This window comes from Poromitra crassiceps (assembly GCF_964638095.1).
Source record: "Poromitra crassiceps genome assembly, chromosome: 23".
In the NCBI taxonomy this organism is placed as follows: domain Eukaryota; kingdom Metazoa; phylum Chordata; class Actinopteri; order Beryciformes; family Melamphaidae; genus Poromitra; species Poromitra crassiceps.
In genome coordinates this window covers 6,361,437-6,372,020 of record NC_139639.1, presented here as the reverse complement: position 1 = coordinate 6,372,020, position 10,584 = coordinate 6,361,437, and positions in this window count along the sequence as shown.

Here is a 10,584-nt window from a genome sequence, read left to right as displayed (position 1 = left end):
CTGAGAGCTGAGCAGCACTGATCTACAACCTGTCTGAGAGCTGAGCAGCACTGATCCACGGCCTGTCTGAGAGCTGAGCAGCACTGATGCACGGCCTATCTGAGAGCTGAGCAGCACTGGTGCACAGCCTGTCTGAGAGCTGAGCAGCACTGGTGCACAGCCTGTCTGAGAGCTGAGCAGCACTGGTGCACAGCCTGTCTGAGAGCTGAGCAGCACTGATGCACGGCCTGTCTGAGAGCTGAGCAGCACTGGTGCACGGCCTGTCTGAGAGCTGAGCAGCACTGATGCACTGCCTGTCTGAGAGCTGAGCAGCACTGATGCACAGCCTGTCTGAGAGCTGAGCAGCACTGATCCACAGCCTGTCTGAGAGCTGAGCAGCACTGATCCACAGCCTGTCTTGAGAGCTGAGCAGCACTGAGAGTTCAACATAGGGCCTAGAAGCTGCTTTGTACTTTGTAGACAGAGGCCTGGCAGTACCCCGGACCTGCTGGTCAAATCTGGATGGGATTTTTCCCTTCCTGTACAATAGAGCTGCAACGATTAATCGATTAGTCGATCGACAGAAAAATAATCGACAGCTATTTTGATATTTAAAAAAAAATATTTTTTATTTTTTTGATATTTTTATTTTAATCGTTTTGAGTAATTTTTAAAGAAAAAAAGTTTCTTTACTCCTGTATGACAGTAAACTAAATATCTTTGGGTTGTGGACAAAACAAGACATTAGAGGATGTCATCTTGCGCTTTGCCTTTGGGAAACACTGATCAACATTTTTTCACCATTTTCTGACATTTTATAGACCAAACAACTAATCGATTAATCGAGAAAATAATCGACAGATTAATCGATAATGAAAATAATCATTAGTTGCAGCCCTATTGTACAACAAGACACTGTACTTGTCCCAAAAGTGCTCTTGTGTGGCCGAAAAAGATGTCCAGGGCAGATTACAGAAAGATGTCCAGGGCAGATTACAGAAAGATGTCCAGGACAGATTACAGAAAGATGTCCAGGGCAGATTACAGAACGATGTCCAGGACAGATTACAGAAAGATGTCCAGGGCAGATTACAGGAAGATGTCCAGGAGAGATTACAGAAAGATGTCCAGGGCAGATTACAGAAAGATGTCCAGGAGAGATTACAGAAAGATGTCCAGGGCAGATTACAGAAAGATGTCCAGGGCAGATTACAGAAAGATGTCCAGGAGAGATTCCAGAAAGATGTCCAGGACAGATTACAGAAAGATGTCCAGGGCAGATTACAGAAAGATGTCCAGGACAGATTACAGAAAGATGTCCAGGGCAGATTACAGAAAGATGTCCAGGGCAGATTACAGAAAGATGTCCAGGGCAGATTACAGAAAGATGTCCAGGGCAGATTACAGAAAGATGTCCAGGACAGATTACAGAAAGATGTCCAGGGCAGATTACAGGAAGATGTCCAGGACAGATTACAGAAAAATGTCCAGGACAGATTACAGAAAGATGTCCAGGGCAGATTACAGAAAGATGTCCAGGGCAGATTACAGGGGTACATGTGTGTAACTGTATGAATGAAGATGGGATCATGCAGACACATTACAGCTAAAAGGAGGCAAAGGCTATACAATAGAAATGCTCCAGTCACAATGAATAACATCACAATAGAATCTGCTCGGATAAGGGATCTCCCATCAACCAAAATGGAATCTCATTACCAAAAGCTTCTCCCAAAGTACAGACGTGATCATCCAACTGCTCCAAAATCATCACCCCACCTTTGCATATTCAAGGAAGCTACCATAGTACTAGTCCATATCGGAACAGTTAAAATCCAACACATTTTGATTGAATTTGGGTGGTGAAGTCCAGTAATTATCTGTGTCTGTCTGTCTGTCTCTCTCGCTCTCTTTCCGTGCACAGAAGCAAAAAGCCAGACGAGATTTAATCTGGAAACCATCTCTGCTTTCAACGAGACTGCTCAAGAGAGGACCAGTGCCAGCTGCGGGTATCATGATGACTGAGCTGAGCTGACTGAGGTCATACTAAACATTTACCTCCCAGTGGAGTGCAGAGTGTAGAACTACCTTGGCAACACTTGATGAATGCTTAAAATATGTTCTTAAAAAACACTTTTCTCTGATGTAATGGCACATTTACAATCATCTGTATGATGTTTTGCATAATGCCTGTAGTAGTAGCAATAGTTACTCGTGAGATGCAACAAAGGCCAACCGTGAAAAGAAATATTAGAAAACATTTTTCAAGCATTTCAGGTTATGGCCCCTCCCCTTTCTCCTCATGCTCTGGATATTTCAGGTGAATAATGGTTGATGAGAAGCTGATCTATCTGTATTTAGCATTGTCAGGATGGCCTCTCAACAGTGGTTCTCAACTGCTCTAGCCTCACGACCCACATTTATCCTTGGTCATGAAGTCGCAACGCAATTTTCTGAATTTAGCCTAACTTTGTAGCGTCATTTAGCGGCCTTCACAACAAGCTAGCATGGCATGTTGGTACCAACAGATGCCTTATGTCTTCTAGTTTCATACGGTACCAGCATCTTCACTCTGGCTCTAAAAATGAGCCCGCTACAGCCTCTGAAAGACAGTCATGTTGGCCGCGGACCCCAGCGTCCTCAATGACTGGAAGTTGTTTTTTTCTCATGCACACATCTGTGACCGACTCAAAACGGCCGGCGCGACCCACTTTTGGGTCCTGACCCACCAGTTGAGAAACACTACTGGCCTAGTGGACTATCTCACCTGACATCACCTCAACACACAGGCCATGCAGAGCAGCCAGGGGGCATTTCAGGAGGCAGGTTCTAATGCTGCTTCTCCTGAAATGCCCCGATGACTTTAGTTAGACAGTTATTCAGGACAGAAGTAACGACTGAATGACATTCCAAGTTTAGCGTGACAGATGAACATCCAAAACTCATTTTATTATTATATTCATAGTATTTCCATGATGTCACAAGCCTTTTCCCTACCAATATGGCGCTACAATATACACACAGCTCATTGGCTGTAAGTGTCACTTGATTGTAATCACCTGTTAATTGATCACAATCACCTGTTTTTTTCCTACCAAAATGGCCGTGTGGTGACGTAACAGAATAATACCAATAGGCTACGTCCTCGACACAGATTTGTGATATTCTCTAGTCTAGAATACTCCCTGTTTTTAGCAGTAAATAATTTTAAATGCATACAAGCAGCTGTGTTTCAGTCTGGTGCTTCTGGTAGAAATCCTCATGAATTAGTAAGAGTGATTATTTTGTTTCGATAATGCAATGCATGTCAACTTGTGCAATGAGCACAGGGAAGAATGTAACAACAGGCGTTAGAGCCGGCTGTGTTATCAGGAGGTGTCGTGACACTAGCACAGCTGAGTCATGTGTGAGCGCAGATGGACAAAGAGACAATATGTATCTTGTTACAAATCACAAATATTCTGTCATCAAATGTGTCCAAATATTTGTTCTAATTATTGTCAGCAGGAGGCAGAACACATGGTGCAGCCAGCGCCAGCTCCCACTGCTCCTAGTTCTAGGAAGGTTCCTTAGAGCAGAGGTTCTCAAATGTTTTTCAGCCAAGGACCCCTTACAAGATAGAAGATATACCGGGGACCCCCTCATTCTGATTTGTGATTTTGGACTAACCTTAATTGTTTCCACGGTAACGTGCTTGACTTTTAAATTGATAGGTTTGTTAGATTAGAATGTAATCCATGAACCATTTTAGATTTAAAAAATAAAATATTTTCATTGCTAACTATGAAGCTTTTGCAACAAAAAAAATAATAATTCCTGAAAACTTTTCGTGGACCCCCATTTGATAACCATTGCCTTAGAGGATGGGTCAAATGCAGAGGATGGATTTCCCCATAGTGATAAATAAAGGATAACTTAACTTAACTTAACTTGACTTAACTTAACTTAACTTAAAATATAGCAGATGTGGAGGGCTTCAGCAGGGCTGGGACTGCATTGACCCCTGTCTGGACATTCAGTTGGTCACGTCCTGCATATACCTGGGTTTTATCTGCAGACTAGAGTGGGTGGGTTTTATCTACAGACTAGAGTGGATGGGTTTTATCTGCAGACTAGAGTGGGTGGGTTTTATCTGCAGACTAGAGTGGGTGGGTTTTATGGGCGGGGAATACAAGAAGGTTAAACAAATGCATCATGTTCAGCTGTATTCTAAAAACGGATCGATGCCTATAGTGTGTCATGAGGATATTGTCATAGGTATTTTACTATGCTATGTTTTACACTACAGTATTTTCTGAATACAGAGTACACTCTACCTATGTTGACCTATTCTCTATCTATGTTGACACTTGTTTGAGGTACATTTTACTGGTGCAATATTTGCAGTGTGACTAATATTTATTCAGTGCAACACCAAAAATAATCAGTTAAATCCTAATGTGGCACATATTCTGTATCCGCTTGTCTCAACACTTTGTTGAAGCTATAGCACACTTCTATTGAGTTAAGTGATCAAACCCAACAGCCTCTTTTTATGGCTGCAACATTTCAAGAAATGGAAAATAAATGTTTGTGCACCATTTTTTATACACACGACCCTGTAATGAAGCATGCCATATTTGGTTAAAACTATTTGAGTTTAAACAAAGCTTAGTTACCCAAATCTCTTTTTCAAGGGATAGCTGGTCAAGACCACAGCAAAGAGATGCAGGCAAACAGGTAGGCAGGCAGGCAGGCAGGTATGCAGGCCGGCAGACAGACAGACAGACAGACAGACAGACAGACAGGCAGACAGACAGACAGACAGACAGGCAGGCAGGCAGGCAGGCAGGCAGGCAGGCAGACAGACAGACAGACAGACAGGCAGGCAGGCGGACGGACAGGCAGGCAGGCAGGCAGGCAGGCAGACAGACAGACAGACAGACAGACAGGCAGGCAGAGAGACAGACAGACAGACAGACAGACAGACAGACAGACAGACAGACAGACAGACAGACAGACAGACAGACAGGCAGGCAGGCAGGTAGGTAGGAAGCCAGACAGGCAGGTAGGCAGAATCAGACAGACAGACGGACAGAGAGCAAAATATGACACAGCAGTCACAAAATACACTACATTGTAAAGTAGTGAACACAAAAGGAAAGAGAGAAGAACAGACAGAGAGAGAGAGAGAGAGAGAGAAGAAAAGGGAGGTGTCAAGCAGAGGTAGAGTACAATAAAAATATATGGGCAACATCTTCCCATCTCCCTCCGACAAGTTCCCTCCTGCTTCAAAGCAGCGACAATCATCCCCATCCCCAAGCAGCAGAAAGTGACCAGCCTCAACGACTGGCGCCCAATAGCCCTTGCGCCCATAGCCAGCAAGTGCTTTGAAAAGCTGGTTATATCACAGATCCACCCCACACTCCCCCCGGACCACGACCCGCTACAATTTGCATACCGCCCCAACAGGAGCACAGCGGATGCAGTAGCACACGTGCTCCACACCGCCCTCTCCCACCTGGAGGGGAAGGACACCTATGTAAGAATGCTGTTCGTGGACTACAGCTCAGCATTCAACACCATAGTACCCTCCAGGCTGGTACGCAAGCTCAAGGTTCTGGGACTAATCACAGCAATGTGCGACTGGATCCTGGATTTCCTGACAGATCGCCGCCAGGTGGTGAGAGTGGGCAACCTCACCTCCTCCCCACTGACCATCAGCATAGGAGCGCCCCAGGGGTGCGTCTCCAGCCCCTTCTGGTTCAAAACTCAAACTTTGAACACCATCGTGAAGTTTGCAGACGCCACAGCAGTCGTGGGGCTGATCTCCAGGGGCGACGAGACGGCCTACAGAGAGGAGGTGGGGGCCCTGGAACAATGGTGCCAGGACAACCACCTCTCTCTGAACGTCTCCAAGACCAAGGAGATCATTGTAGACTACAGGAGGGGGGGGGGGGGGCGCACACCCCCCAATCACCATCAACGGCACAGTGGTGGAAAGGGTGGACAGCTTCAAGTACCTGGGAGTCAACATCCACCAGGACCTGACATGGGCCACTGTTGTCAAAAAGGCCCAACAGCGACTACACAGACTCAGACGCCTGAAGAAATTTGGGCTAAGGCCAGAAATCCTTAGGGACTTCTACAGAGGCACCATTGAACGCCTGCTGACTGGCTGCTTCACCACCTGGTACGGGAACTGTACCACCATGGACCGCAGGGCGCTACGAAGAGTGAGGCGCGCGGCTCAGCACGTAACAGGATGTGAGCTGCCAGAACTGCAGGAACTGTATAACCAGCGGTGCCTCAGGAGGTCCCTGAAGATCATCAAAGACACAAACCACCCCCACAACAGCCTGTTCTCCCTGTTACCCTCAGGGAGGAGATACAGGGTCCCAAAAGCACGCACAAATCGCTTGAGGGACAGTTTCTTCCCGCAGGCCACGAGACTCCTTAACATACACAAATAGTGTAGTAGCCGTACTGTACCGCACTGTAGATGCTGCCATTATGTATGTCTAATGTTTAATTGTATGTTTAATTAGGTATATGCTATTTGCACCTGTACGTCAAATACGTCGAATTTAAAATGTTTAAGCACGTCTAAAGTATGCACATGCCGGGGGAAAAAATGGCGGAGGCAATGACGTTGGAGTGTGAGAATGAGAGTGAAGTAGAAAGTGATGAAGATACGAGGCTTCTTGAAAATAAACGTAATCGTGTATCAAGTGGTAACTCAAGTGACGGTGGCTATCAGGAAGTTAAGAAAGTGAGGAAAGGGAGTGAGGGTTTATATCTTGTAGGAATGAGAGCGATGTCAAAGATGGATGGAATTTTCAGTAACCTGCATGAGTTGGGAAAGTTTATGGAAAGGAAAGTTGGTGTGGTAAAAGAGATAAGGGTAACTAGAAGTGGGTTGGTTGTAATAGATTGTGTGTCACAGGATCAGGGAATGAAAGTAATTGAGATAGGTAAGTATAATCAGTGTAGGGTGGAGTGCTTCATACTAAGGAAAGAGCCGATGAAGAAAGGAGTAGTAAGTGGTGTGCCGCTTGATGTGGAGGTGGAGACGTTTGAGTAACAGGTAGAGTATGTGTATGAGGCCAGAAGAATGTCTAGATTTGTAGAAGGTAACAAAGAGGATAGTTTATCTGTTTGACTTTTACAGAAGGGCTTCCGGAAAGAGTGTTCCTGGACAGTGTGAGCTACAGGGTGAGGCCCTATGAAAGGGCACCACAGATGTTTCAGTTGTCAAGAGTATGGTCATGTAGCTGCGGTGTGTAGAGGAGATAAAAGGTGTGGTCGGTGTGGGAAGGAGGATTGTGATATGAATGAGTGTGAAGAGCAGGTGAAATGCCTGCATTGTGATGGAAAACACTATACAGGATCAGCACAGCGCCCAAAAAGAATCCGAGAAGGAAAAGTGAATAAGGTCAGAGAAAAGAAAGGGTTGTCATATGCTGAGGCTGTCAAAAGTGTGGAGAGGAAACTTGAGAGGGTGGAAAGAAATGAAGACAGCGTGGGTGTACAAAAGGACCCGAGAAAGGAAATGGACAGATCGAATCAGAGTTATCTGCATGGATAAGAAGTGATTCCTGGCCTTTATTGCTATGGTGTTGAACTGTGCTGCTAGTATAACTGGGAAGACTGAGAGGACTGAAACCGTGGTGGATTCTGCAAAGAGGTTCCAGGATGTGGTGGACGTATCGGGAACAGATATCGATAAAATACTGAGGGACGCATTTGCGCAAACTCAGACAATTGCGTCTGAGTGTTAGTATGGACAATATTTATGAATGGGAGCATTTTGGGGTGAAACTGTTATTTTTTGTTTGCTATAAATAAATGCGTTGCAAAACTACTAGAATTCAGTAGGTGGAGGTAATGCTCCTCTAGATATAGGTCAATGTGAAGTGACGTAGTTTAACAGTGTGAGGCAGCAATGCACTAACCCGTGCCTAGTCTGCCAGAAATCTAAAGAAGAAGAAGAAGAAGAAAGTATGCACATGACATGTGCACCTATGTGCAGTGAATATGCCACTGTCTCTGACTTGTCTTATCACTCTACTGCCTTATTGCTTGTTGTGTCTCTTGTTGTTTTTGCACTCAAATGCCCTGTTATATTTGTACTATGTTGTAAACGGAGTCCACAGCACAAGAATTTCACACGTGATACTTGTACCACGGAGTGACAATAAAAATCTTGAATCTTGAATCTTTCTAAAATCACTGACAATTACAGTACTGATAGATTAATCTTCCCTTGATCTGATACTCATTAAGAATCACCGGTTCTTCTAGTTTCATGTCCTTCATCCTGTATTTGTTGGGCCTGTTCTTTCTATACTGTCATTCCACAAGAACATCTTAAATCAGGTCCAAAGAGAAGAGAGGTGTAAAGAGGGATCAAGAAGGACCCTTGACCTTGACCCAGAAACAAACGAGGTGACGCCACCTGCTGTATTTGCTGTGGTCATTGAGGCTATTAAGACTTACAAAGGCTTTGGCTTATTCTTCATGCCATAACACATGGCTTCTTGGACATTTCAAAGTTGCATCACTTGACCCTCCAACACCGCGCCCCCGCCCCCCCCCCCCCCCCCCCCCCCCCCCCCCGCCCCCACACACACACACACACACACACACACACACACACACACACTCTCTCTTATCTACAGGAAAAAATACCTGCAGTCCGGGAAGTAACGGTGGTTATGGGTAAAATGCAGTGTGTAAACATGCTAACATCCATGGTAAACATAATGCTGATGGCACAGAACAAATGGGGTTGCTGTAGTCACATGCTCAGGTGGGAGGAGTCACGGCTGCACCAACACTGCTGAGTTAGTGGTCAAGTAGTCAAAGTTCGTGTGATTGTGTTTACTAGGTTGACTAATACAGAGGTTCTCAAATGTTTTTCAGCCAAGGACCCCTTACAAGATAGAGAATATACCGGGGACCCCCTCATTCTGATTTGTGATTTTGGACTAAGCTTAATTGTTTCCACGGTAACGTGCTTGACTTTTAATTTGATAGGTTTGTTATTACAATGTAATCCATGAACCATTTTAGATTTAAAGCATAAACTATTTTCGTTGAACTATGAAGATTTTGCAAAAAAAAAAATTTTTTTTATTACATTACATTTACATTACGTCATTTAGCAGACACTTTTGTTTTATCCAAAGCGACTTACAATATCACAATTTGTCAACAGTATAGAAAACCACTATGCAACACAATCAATGACAGCCAAGATATTTTGATAGACTAGCACCATGTAGGAAGTAGTTTGAGAAGGAATAAGTAACATGTAGCATTTTATTAAAAAAAAAAAAAAAAAAAAAAAAAATTACTTGAAAACTTTTCGCGGACCCCCTGGCAAAGTGCCACGGACCCCTGGGGGTCCGCGGACCCCCATTTGAGAACCACTGGACTAATATCTCGGGGGTCATCAGTTCAGCCCCCCCAAATCACCTGTGATGTTCTCGTGTAGCACAAAGTGAAACATTTCCACAGGTGATGTAACTTGTACGCTGCATGTTCCACAATCTCATATGACGCCTTGGATGTTCTGAAGGTGCGACACCTGCCACACCCCTCCCTCCCTCCCCCCATCTGCCAGGACAGTACCAGTATTCATAAGTGTTCCAGGAAACAAACACACTTACGCGAAACCTGCGGCTCATGTAGGGTGTACAATGGCGTGTGTTGTGAAAGTCGTCGGATGATATTTCAGAATCTGTCAAATTTGATTTTTAAAGGAAGAGATAAGTGTTGTTAGTTTAATTTAGAAGATCAACTTGTACTTTTGCTCTGAGTGTTGAGCAATGCTGACTGTGCAAACACCTCTGTCATGTGGCTCGCACTCAGGGAAACACTTGACAGCAGCTGACATACCGGCTCAGCTGCCGGATTCTTTTGTTCAGAAATATGACGGCATAACTCGATATTAAAACCTTCGTGTTTAAAGCAATACTGACGCAAAAGTGGAGTTTTAGGTCAGTCCTTGATAAGCGGCGTCTACAGCCTTATCTTACACTACTCATTTCACCTACTGGGGATGGCTTTAGCTCAGGAGGTAGAGCGGGTCGGCCAATGACGCAAGGGTTGGCGGTTCGATCCCCGCTCCCTCCCAGCTGCTGTCGTTGTGTCCTTGGGCAAGACACTTAACCCCAAATTGCTCCCGATGGTGTGTAGGCACCCTGCGTGGCAGCCTGCTGCCATTGGCTATATAAATGCAGACCATTTACCATTTACCTACTGTATTTAAATGTTGTTGTTCTCCGTACCTGTTGGTCTGGTCTGCTGAATTGTTATTTTCTAAGGATAAAAGCTGTGACACTATGATGTTGCCGACCAGGGTCACATAGTATTTGCATGGTGCATATATGGAGTTCCACATGGCTGGGCTTTACTGCATTAGGACAAATACCTACTGTATATTATTTCCAAGGAAAATGTGAATCACAGCGAGCGCTGACTTAAGTTGCAAATAATTTACTTTCCCGCAGAGTCCACTTTTCTGCATCGTTCTCTACAATCCAAATCTCATCTCTTACTCCAAGCAGTTCAAAAGGAATTTTTCTGACCGATATTCAGAACGGGGTTATCACGAGATTT